This window comes from Mus musculus, chromosome 1, assembly GCF_000001635.26.
Source record: "Mus musculus strain C57BL/6J chromosome 1, GRCm38.p6 C57BL/6J".
NCBI lineage: Eukaryota > Metazoa > Chordata > Mammalia > Rodentia > Muridae > Mus > Mus musculus.
The window spans coordinates 48,451,314-48,463,883 of record NC_000067.6 but is presented as its reverse complement, the minus strand read 5'-3'; the positions used below and the strand labels follow the sequence as shown (position 1 = coordinate 48,463,883).

General features: G+C 33.6%; 1 pseudogene; it reads left to right on the top strand.

Annotated features, from left to right (window-relative positions):
* The first annotated feature begins 1,590 nt into the window (after nucleotides 1-1,590).
* On the top strand, nucleotides 1,591-1,711 carry Gm23240 (annotated as a pseudogene).
* The last annotated feature ends 10,859 nt before the right edge of the window (nucleotides 1,712-12,570 follow it).

Sequence of the window (12,570 nt, the reverse complement as noted above, 5' to 3'; positions counted from 1 at the left end):
TTCTTTAGGATCTGTTGTTATGTTTCCCTTTTCATTTCTGATTTTGTTAAATTAACGAAATTAGGATGCTTTCCCAGTGCCCTCTAGTGATTCTGGCTAAGGGTTTATCCATCTTGTTGATATTCTCAAAGAACCAGTTCCTCCATTGGTTGATTCTTTGAATAGTTCTTCTTGTTTCCACTTGGTTGATTTCACCCCTGAGTTTGATTATTTCCTGCCTTCTACTCCTCTTGGGTGAATTTGCTTCCTTTTGTTCTAGAGCTTTTACCTGTGTTGTCAAGCTGCTAATGTGTGCTTTCTCTAGTTTCTTTTTGGAGGCACTCAGAGCTATGAGTTTTCCTCTTAGGAATGCTTTCATTGTGTCCCATAAGTTTGGGTATGTTGTGGCTTCATTTTCATTAACCTCAAAAAAGTCCTTAATTTCTTTCTTTATTCCTTCCTTGACCAAGTTATCATTGAGAAGAGTGTTGTTCAGTTTCCACATGAATGTTGGCTTTCTATAGGTTATTTTGTTATTGAAGATCAGCCTTAGTCCATGGTGATCTGATAGGATGCATGGGACAATTTCAATACTTTTGTATATGTTGAGGCTTGTTTTGTGACCAATTATATGGTCAATTTTGGAGAAGGTACCATGGGGTGCTGAAAAGAAGGTATATCCTTTCGTTTTAGAATAAAATATTCTGTAGATATCTGTTAGATCCATTTGTTTCATCACTTCTGTTAGTTTCACTGTGTCCCTGTTTAGTTTCTGTTTCCATGATCTGTCCATTGGTGAAAGTGGTGTGTTGAAGTCTCCCACTATTATTGTGTGAGGTGCAATGTGTGCTTTGAGCTTTACTAAAGTTTCTTTAATGAATGTGACTGCCCTTGTATTTGGAGCATAGATATTCAGAATTGAGAGTTCCTCTTCGAGGATTTTACCTTTGATGAGTATGAAGTGCCCCTCCTTGTCTTTTTTGATTATTTTGGGTTGGAAGTCGATTTTGTTAGGTATTAGAATGGCTACTCCAGCTTGTTTCTTCATACCATTTGCTTGGAAAATTGTTTTCCAGCCTTTCATTCTGAGGTAGTGTCTATCTTTTTCTCTGAGATGAGTTTCCTGTAAGCAGCAAAATGTTGGGTCTTGTTTGTGTAGCCAGTTTGTTAGTCTATGTCTTTTTATTGGGGAGTTGAGTCCATTGATATTAAGAGATACTAAGGAAAAGTAATTGTTGCTTCCTTTTTTTGTTGTTGTTGTTAAAGTTGGTATTCTGTTCTTGTGGCTGTCTTCTTTTAGGTTTGTTGAGGGATTACTTTCTTTTTTTTTTTTTTTTTTTTCTAGTGCGTGGTTCCTGTCCTTGTATTGGTTTTTTTCTGTTATTATCCTTTGAAGGGCTGGATTCGTGGAGAGATAATGGGTGAATTTGGTTTTGTCTTGGAGTACTTTGGTTTCTCCATCTATGGTAATTGAGAGTTTGGCTGGGTATAGTAGCCTGGGCTGGAATTTGTGTTCTCTAAGTGACTGTATAACATCTGTGCAGGCTCTTCTGGCTTTCATAGTCTCTGGTAAAAAATCTGGTGTAATTCTGATAGGCTTGCCTTTATATGTTACTTACCTGGCAGGGGAGATACCATGATCACGAAGGTGGTTTTCCCAGGGCGAGGCTTATCCATTGCACATTCAGGTTCTTATCACTGCAATCCACCTCATGGTCCTTGAGCTTTAAGCAGAAGTATATATGTTCTATCTAAGGCTGGGTTCTTTTTCTCAATATCTTAAGCAGTCATGCATCTCTGCATCCATGGGCATGTATTACAAAAGAAGCTTTTAATTGAGTCTGAGAGTAGTACTTGTCATGCTATAAAGATTACTATTTAGAAGGCAAATTAGAACCAAAACAGATGTCATTTTTTTTTAATAGCTAAAGGATTCAAGTCAAGGAAGACCTCCCTCATGCTGATTCTGAAAATATTATACCTTGTTAATTTGTAGGCTGTTCTTGTGAATATAAAGGTACAGCAATTTTGGGTTAGAAAGGGCCTTCAGGGCTAAAGGGTCATGGCATACATATAGAACCCTTACTACGAAAGACTACTATACAAAACTCTCGTGAAACTTAAAATATGGGTACAACATTACATTGAGAGAAAATAAATAAATAATTTAGTACTATTGGAAACAACTTCAATGTTTCTCTTTTTCTGGTTACACCATTTCCCTTTATAAGAAAATTAATTAGAATTTTTAGCTTATAAGATTTTCCCATTTTGATATTGTACCACATTTAGAAAATAATGAATAGAAAAAATAAAGCATAGAAATGAAAATAGTCCACAAGACTAAAATATAAATACTATATGTTTTCTCTCATGAGTGTCTTTGAATCTATTTGTGTTTTTATGTTAGAGTGGCAGAGAAAGACAGACACAGAGAGACAGAGACAGATAGAATCAGAGTATGGGTAGAGCCATGAAACTGAAAGAAGAATATAAGTGGGATATAACGTCTCAAACAAGACAGGGATAGCTAAAAGAAGAAAGTAAAGAGTGTAATAGAATGTACATGATGTTAAAACAGTCACATGATGTTAGTATGAAGAAGGCTGAATGTGTAGAGGGCAAAGGGACTGGGAGTAAAACTTTGAGAAGAAAACTGGTTTTAAAAAACTAGACAAGAATGCTGTAATGAAACTCATTACTTTGAATACTAATTAAAATACAACTAAATAAAACTGTTCACTTGTTTTTAGATGCAAGCCAATTATGAACAGTTCAAAGGAAGTAAATTATAAGTAGATCACTTAAGTCGATGAAGTAATAAATGAATGTATGTGCAGCACTTTCCTTGTTCTCCTGGTTGTAGGAGAGGGGCTGGTTAGAAGAACTGTCAGTGGAGAACTTCCTAATTTAGCATGCAGATTCTGCATCTCAGAAGGACCAACAGGATGGTATCAGATTAATAACCCCAAGATCTTAATTTTCTCTGTTACTCAAAGACTAAACAAAGGTTTATGTTTAAATCACGTGAAATATTAAGCAGTATTTTTGTGTTGCATTCTTATTGTAAAAGTATTTTTGTTAAATTTTACTCGTGTACATTGGCCTGTTTTGTATACAATTGGTGCTTTCTTTAGTATCATGAACAAGACATAGATAAGTCTAACACAGAGAATGAAAAAAAAAAAAAAAAAAAAAAAAAAAAAAAAAAAAAAAGACAAACCAACAACCCCAGCCTCAAACCTGCTGATTTTCAGATAAAATGTACCAATGATAGCAAGGTAAGAAAGTATGTATTATCATGTCTTTTCTGTTGAAACTCAACTCTCATGGTCAAGTTAGCATGTACATTTTCAAATGTTATCTCTAATGTGTATGAAAGCCCTGTGTCTTTTCTGCCTCACACAGTGGGATTTTCAAATAGAGATCAGACTGATACTGTGAATTCTATAATAACTGACAAATAAATAGAAAAGACATTTTGTTGATTATTCAAAAATCACCTTCTATAAGAGATAGAATAAATACATATTTTTTGGCTGGGATTTAAGCAATAACCAAGAAGAAAAATGCCTACTCTTTTCTATTATTCTTTTACTATGTCTTTTATAGTACTTTTTACTATAATTTTCGCAATTTGCATAAACTTAATCTTTTTCTCCATCTCCTGTTTTTCAAAACTATTTCCTTTGATTGAAGACTTGCTATGACAGAAGATAATGGAGCTTTCCACACTCAGTGGGGCGTCTGTCACTGCTGACTTCAGCTGCTGCTTTTGTTTTTCCTTTTCTTGTACTACTCTGGCACTGTGAGAAACAATTATAAAATCCATGAGCCATTAGAAAATACTATGCGACCAAATGGTTATTTTTAAGCATCTTTCAATCTTGGAGGTCTCTTGGTTTATTCTTAGCAGTGGTAAATTACATCATTATTTCTCATTCTCTCTGCAGCAGAAGGTGGCTAGATTTCTTTCTGCCTTGGGGGAAGCAATCTTTGATTGCACACAGTTTGTATGACTTCTAATATTGGCCCTCATCACATCAATCAAAATATTCACACATCCTGTCCCTCCATCATGAAGCCTTCTTTCAGTGACCTTGCCGAAGTCTCTTGTAAATTTCCACGCCTGCACTACAGCCCTTTGCAAAGAATTTTCTTGTAGACATAATTGATCTTCTTTAATATCTATGTTTGTTTCTTTTTAACTTCCCTTCATGAAGAGAACAGTACTTTTCAACCCATTGGTATAAGAAGGTATTACCAAAAACTAGTTACAATGATAAACAAAAAACCTAATATTTGTCAATCTGGACTCTGAAAACATTAATGTCTATTCTCTGATGATGTCTGTCCTCTTACTGTGGTAACTAATGAGTTTAGATATGGAAGGTTCACACTTCATCAAACACTTCAAGCTGACACATCTACAACTCCCTCCCCCATACAGCTATCACTTTTTTTTTTTTAGCACAGGGAATGCTGTATAAATGAGTACTAGTCTTGTGCTTCTTAAACCACTTTGTTTTCTTCAGAATTCTATGATATACAGGACTACATGCCATGCAGCTGTGAAAAAAATTAAGTGGTCCTACTCTGTTGCTATGTATGATTTCAAATAAAGTTCCTGAACTGAGGTGGTTAGGGTGTGAGTTAAAGAGATGTAGTCAACATTGTGATTTATATTAGAAGACAGTGGAACAATCCAGAAGAGATTTTACTGACTTAATACTAGTTTGCACTGAGCAAGTTGTTTTACATATGTCCTTCATTATTATCCAGTCTAAAATGGAGGACATATTACTGATATTTAAAGATAGATGTGAAGATTAAATGAAAAAAACAGAAATTATGGAGGCACAGTGCCTGCTTGAAGGTTGAATTATTGTTCTTGAAAACTTGTTGAGGTTTGAGCCTCTACTAGTCAGTGTCAATTTTTACTTCCTGTAAAATTTATCCAGTTTAGGCCACATCTTAGTTAGTAAATGTTACTTTATTTAAATATTGAATAATTCACACAATGAATGGATATGTTGGTATGTGTTGGGTTTATGTCAGTGTTTGTACTGACATGCGCAATAGGACAGTGTTATTTGACTAATAGGATATGAGTCCTGTTTTTAAATGATTGATATATTTAAAATTTTTCTCCTAAACTTCATAAATTATAATTTTGCCATCTGTTAAATGGAAGGTTTGGCCAAATCTGAAAAAAAAAAATCCAGAAAAATGAGAGTAAAGAAAACAAACAAACAAAACCATGTCTCACTTCATTTTAATACTCCAATGACATAATGACTGGGCTGCTAAATGCAGTGTTGATAAGGTGTTAGAAAGTCTAAATGTTAGGCTTGCTTGCTACTCAAATAGCTCCAGGAGTTGGTTAAAATATGTGGTCAAGTTATGGAAATTAATAATTCATCAAAACTTCCATAAACTCACTACAGTAAAACATTCCCTTCCAGTGAATTCACTTATTTGAGCTTGAGCTTGAGTTCTTCCAAGTTTGCTGTTTACTTTACTGCACTGCTTACAAGCAGAGAGAGCTAGAGAGATTTTTCTGCAGGTAGAGGGTTTTGGTCTGAAATGAAAAGGAAGGAAGTTCTAATATCAGTAGCAGTGCGACAGACCAGGGGTTCCCAGAATTCCCTTTGACCTCAAATCCAAGGGAACCAGAGATGGCAGAGTCACTGGGACCTACACACTCCCCCCCCCACCCAAAAAAAAATACAACCACAGATTCAGAATAAAAAACTGACTTAAGGAAAATGGTACAGAGTGATATCTATTTTAGCCATTTTAGCACTCAAACATGTGTTTGCACGCGCGCGCACACACACACACAAACACATGCATTATAACGTGGTTGAATAAATGAATAAAGTAAAAAATTATTCAGCTGGTATTTTTTTTAAAAAGGGTGAGTTCTTAGTGTCTTAATGAAATTCTCTTGTACACTTTGAACTGAAGAAGTACCAACAAGTACACTGCTCTTCGAATTGCCATGCTGGGCTTACCATTGCTTCAGGACACCTCCAAGTTCTTCTGAGCGTGGAATAAAGTGAGCAAAGGAGAAAACTGCCATGATAGCAACAATAAAATCAGAAGACATAAAATCCCATTATATATTCCTTGAGAATAAAGACCATTCATTGTTAATCTTTTTCCCCTAGCATATAACATTGCTTACACAGTATAATAAATAACATCATATATATGTACACATATATATACATATGTATAGACAGCATTACATTTTTAAGCACTTTGTAGTTGACTTTATAATTTTGTAAAAATTAAAGTAAAAAAATTCTATAAATTTCTCTTGAGTTTATTTTGAATAATAGCACACATGCATAATATATGTAGATGTACATATATATGTACATATGTATGTGTGTGTGTATGTGTGTGTGTATGTGACAGGTAAACATGATACCCAAATAATGTATAATCTTTGTGATTTATATATTAAGAATTCTATAGATTTTCACTGTTCTATTCATTTTCTTTAAAATTGAGTTTCATTGATCATTTTCTAAGTTAGTTACTTCTCACATGAAAAAAATATGTCAGTCAAAGCAAAATATACAGACTATATTATCATATATGTTTTAAGAGGAGAGATATTTGGGGTAAAATTTTAACAAGAAACAAAATTATTTCAGAAGACAAAAGGCAAAACTGTAGAAATTTAAAGGCTCTGTATTCTTTGTTTTAACTTAATAGCAAGTACCAGTTATAACTCAAGTCAAATCACAAACACAGACACACAAATGGTTGAAAACTGTAGCCACCAAATATCTGATTCTGTTCCCTTGGAAATGTCAGTGAAAATTATTTTACATGAAAATGTCAAATTCACAACAACCTCACATAAAAAGTCACATTCATTGCCCTTATTTTGACAGTTTTGCATGAACTGACTGACAACATCGAAGTGCACCTTTCTCTTTCAGCACAGCTTTCTTTGTATTTGAGACACTATAGAAAGCAGACCTTCAAATTAACAATTGCCTTACACAAGGAAGACTTTTTTCAACCCTAATGAAGAGATTAACTCTTTTCTCTCTTATAGTTTCAAGTGGTATAAAGATTTAACATATTGAGTCATATAGTTTTCATAGCTAAGGAGTCACAAGATAGGTTTCTGATGAGGTAATCTGTCTCTCAATTTATATCTAACATTTTATTTTTTAAATTTTACCTTAGAGTCTTGTATTGGTAACAACATGTACTTGATTTCAAAGGACTACTATATCCAAGAAGTTTTAAAAATAAATCAATTGGAAGGGAAGTTGTTAGAGAAGGAAAATAAATCAAGGGAGAGAAGCAAGGAAGGATGTAGACCCTATTGGTTTTAAATCTGTTGAACTTTCATGAAACTACTGATAATTAAGTAATTATATTCTATATGTGAAGATTCATAAATATAATTTGGGTCCTAATTCATTATCTAGATCTACATAATATTATACACTTGGACTTTAGAAAAATGTTTTGTGCCTTATATATTCACATTATATCTTTTCTATTAAAATATAGTGTGCATGTATGCATTTCTTTGCTAATAAATGTTTCCTTATTTGGTATTTCTTCATCATAAAGGTAGTGGTTAAAATATTTTATTTGGTATAGAGTAAGAGATTAGGGGAAAGGAAAGAATCTCCTGAGTGGAGGGTCAAGAAATCAGAATATATAGTTACAGATGGTTAGAGGAGTTGGGACTGGAGAGTGGGATTAAGTAAGAGCATATAAGGAGGGACACCTAAGACTAAGGGTCATGTGAGGAGTAGTATGGAAACCTACTACAGAAGAATATATATATATATATATATATATATATATATATATATATATATATATATATATATATAATTAGCAGGGGAGAAAAAGACCCAACTAGATATCTCTTTCCATGAAATGAAACTTCATGTTCCAGAAATATGTTACATGTAATTGAGAGGTTGGCAAAAGGGGACCTGGGATACCTCCAAACAACTCAGGATAATGCCAAGGCTATTTCTGGCTTTTCACAAATTCTGGAAAGAGTCTATTGCTGAGGACACTAGGTCTGGACTCAGTCAGAGAAGATGCATCTAACCCTGGAGAGACTTGGAGCCCCAGATAGTGGGGAGCTTTGGTGTAGTAGGGGTTGGGGGTGGGAATATCCTCTTGGAGATGGGGGGAGGAAGCATGAGATGTGGAACAGTTGGAGGGTGAAACTGGGAGAGGAATAAAGTCTGGACTGTAAAAAAAGGATTAAATAATAAATCTTAAAAAAAAAGAAAAGACATCTATTTTTAAATAAAAACAAAATGCACTCATCCCCCAAAATAAATTTTGCTTAAATTTTAGTGCAAACAAAATAATTTAAAAATGTTTATTATTTTTTCATTTTTGTATCAGTTGATTAAGATCTAATGACTCACTTAGGTAGCATTTTTATAATCATTCACTAAAGATGTTTGTGCGAGCTATATCTGATTATAAATAAAAATATTTACACAGTTCCTAGTACTTAACAGTGAATACTTCAATTCTAAACATACAACAATTGTATACTGTCGTACTGTTCTGTATTATTGGTAAGAATCTACAGTGTACAGGTGTTAATTAAAATTATTCTTTGTGGGTATTTTGATTTGTCATTCTAGAATCTGCATTCTGAAAGTCAAGTTTCTTTTCCAAATTCTGTGACTGAAAAATCAAATTTAGTACTTAACAATATTTTTGTGCTATCTAACTATGTAGTTATAATGTATTACATATATATCACATTGTAAGTATATTAGAAAATATATATTCTACATGTACACATATATTTTATTGTTTGTCTTTATTAAACTTTGCAAAACTAAAATTTTCAATATTATAAACTTGAAACCATTATTCTACTATGTAGGTATTATTATATCAATATTTATTTCTTCTGGTCTTATACAGTTCTCATTTAATCTATGTACATATGTAAATTTTACATAATCTGAGATGTTGGTGTTTTCTATCAATTTTTACCTAGATTCCCATTTCTTATCTCTATTTTTGATATATATATATATATATATATATATATAATCAATAGCTAAAATTCAACAAGTTTAACAAATCTTTGGTCTTCAAAGGTACCATTTGTGCATATTTATGAAAATCTTTTGGCAGAAGTTAATTTTCATTAAATGTAGTTCTGGTTGTGTTAATCCTACCAGCCTGGGAAGAAAAATCTTTAACCCAAATTATGTCCAAAGCGAAGAGAGCCCTCTAAAACTAGCCAGTTTGACAGTTTTCTTTCCTAAAATGGGAAAACAGAGAGCAGCTCTGAGCCAGGCTCATAAATTTGTTTAATAGTACAAAAGTGCAAGATGTGTATTTGGGTGTTTTGGGGATGGGGGTGGGGGAATGTTACAAGATAGCATAGTTACAGAAGTAGGAGCAGCAGTGAAAGAAATCTTTCTGGACTACCTCTTAGTAGTTTATGATCATAGTGTGGGATGAAGCTCAATTCTGAGCTATGGAAACAAGTTTTACACTAAACTGAATCCTTAACAGAACTAGAGTATCAAAGTGGCTCCTCATTACTAAATGGAGTTTGGTTTCTCTGTTGACAGTGTCTGGAATTATTGATTTTAGTTAGCCACAAATGTATAGATAAATAAGATTCATGAAACTGGTCAATTTCGGGGTAGAAACATTTGGTGTGGGGTGTGGGAACTAAACTGTCAAGACTTTCTCTATATGAGTGGGTGAGGAGAGAAAATATTGGAAAGGCAAGCAGATTTTATGACAGTTGAAAGCTGATGGGGAGTCGAGGAGGATAAGGGTTGAAAGCATGGGGAAATGAGGTGACTGTGAGCTGATACTGGCTGTTTAGATTTATTAGGAGCTAGATGTGTTTGCCTGAAGTAGTTGACATTTGTGGGCAATTATGAGAATTTTCTAGTAAATTAAGGGTGATTTCTGGTAAAGAGAAACCAACTTTTAGGGCTTTGTTCACACAATAAAATCCCTTCTACTTTCCCAGTTAAAGTCTTTCCTGATAGAATATAATCACCAACACTGCTTTGAGGGCTTGCTTTAGACCTAATAGCATGTGTCACTGATGTCCTTCCCCTTCTCTCCCCTTTATACATTATAAGTAAGTAGCAACTGTCTTTTTATTTCTTGTTCCTAGTGGAAGAGTTGAGGAAGCAGTCATCATGTATTTTAATAAGTCTAACAACCTATATTTCTAATCTAATACATAATGAATACCTTATAAATTACAATAAAATATCCTGACTTATAAACCAAAGAAAGACTTAAATACAAGATACTTCATTATTTGTGTGTTAAAATATGCAGGAGGGAGTAGAATTTTCCCTATCTTTATCACCATCAACTCAACAGAGAATAGCATTTCAAATACTAAAGGTCTGTACAGTTCTACTTATGCTTAGTTAATCTCACTGTAGGACAGTGAGGATATTGCTTTTGTATTATATTTGTTACTTGAAATTTGTGCAGAAGAAGTTATAGAATGTTTATATGGTATTTTAGGTGTTAAGTGATAGAGCTGATGTCTGAACTGAGATTTAGGCCATCACCAAGTGCAAAGTATGTTCTTCCATACTGCAACAGACTTTGCAAGAGGATATATTATTTTAGTGATACACTTTAAACTTCTTTGTCGGCTACTAACAATCAAATCTATTGGCTGCAGAAGAGTCATTATCTGGAAACTTGAAACTCTAATTTTTTAAACTTTGGATGTGATCACATATCCATAACAATATGGGAAAGTTCATATAATGAGCATATCTCTTGACATTTACAGCTGAAATGTCCTTCTTTGTCTAACATTAGTGAAATTTAAACTAAAATTTAGTTTAGTTACTTATTCAGACTACTATGTGGCATACAAATTTGCATTTAAGTGTGCCAAACTGACTGATTGAATGAATGAGAATATAAAAGCATAAATGAATTAATGAATCAGTAATGTGGGAGGATTCAAAGTACTCATTGAAGGATGATAGAGAAAGGGATATGATGCATAGAAGTTCACTTGCATTAATTTTTATCATATTTCCTTATGATGCTATGATTAAATTATAGTAAATAAAAATATAGATGTTACTACATTAATCATTACAGACCACTCTATGTAAGAAAAAATATTTTTATGATTTTGAAGGATACAGCCCTGCCTGTCTCCCTAGAGGCCTCCTCTAACATACACACAGCACTGCCTGACTCCTGGGAGGCTTATCTTAACTCAATATACACAGATCCACTTGCCCCCTGGGAGGCTTTCTCTAATATGGGATACCAGTTGCTACCACCAATGGTAAAAGGCAAGTTCAAGAACATAACAAAAACCAATGCAGTTTGGTACCATTAGAACCCACTTTTCCTACTATAGCAAGACCTGGATATTCTAACATTCCTGAAGAGCAAGATTCTGACTCTAAATCCCATCTTGAGATGATAGAAGCCTTTAAAGACGATCTGAATAGTGTCCTTAAAGAAAAAGTGGAAAATACAGTCAAACATTTAAAAGCTCTGAAATGGGAAACAAATTCTTTAAAAAAATACAGGAAAATTCAGTCAAATGGGTGAAGGAAATCAACAAAACATCCCAAATCCTAAAGGGAAATAGAAGCAATAAAGAAAATAAAAATGGATATAACCATGGAGATAGAAAAGCTAAGAAAGAGAACAAGAATTACAGACTCAAGCACAACCAACAGAATACAAGAGATGGAAGAATCTCAGGAAAGGAAGATACCATAGAAGGAATTGGTACATCAAAGAAAATGGCAAGTGTAAAATGTTCCTAGTTCAGAACTTCCAGAAAATTTAAGACACAAAGAAAATACCAAAACCAAGAATAATTGGAATAGAAGAATTTGAAGATTCCCAGTTCAAAGGGCCAGAAATCATTTTAAAACCACAGAAGAAAACTGTCCTAATCTCCTAACCTAAAGAAAGAGTTGGCTTTAAATGTTAAAAAAAAAAAAAAACCCAAATAGATTGAACAAGAAAATAAAATCCTCCTGCCACAATTAATCAAATCACTAAATGTTCCAAACAAAGAAAGAATATTAAAATCTGTAAGAGAGAAAGGTCAAGTAACATGTAAAGACATACCTATCAGAAATACACTTCTCATCAGAGACACTGAAGCCAGAAGATTCTGGACTGATGTCCTGCAGACCCTAAGAGACTACAGATGCCAGCCTAGACTATTATTCCCAACAAAAGTCTAAGTCACTATAGATGAATAAACCAGATACTCCATGACAAAACCAAATTTAAAGAGATCATTTCTATTAACTGAGCACTACATAGGATATAGAAGGAAAACTCAAACACAAGGAGGGTAACTCCACCAAAGAAAACACAAGGAATTAATAGTTCCCCAACAAATGCAAAAGAAGAGAATCATACACACACATAACCCCACCTTCAATAACAAAGTAACAGGAACTAACAATTGCTCATTAATATTTCTCAACATCAGTGGACACTGATACCTAATCCACACAAAGTCCCAACAAAGAAAGAGAATTTCATATCAGTTTTACTTATGAACAACAACAACAAAAAAAA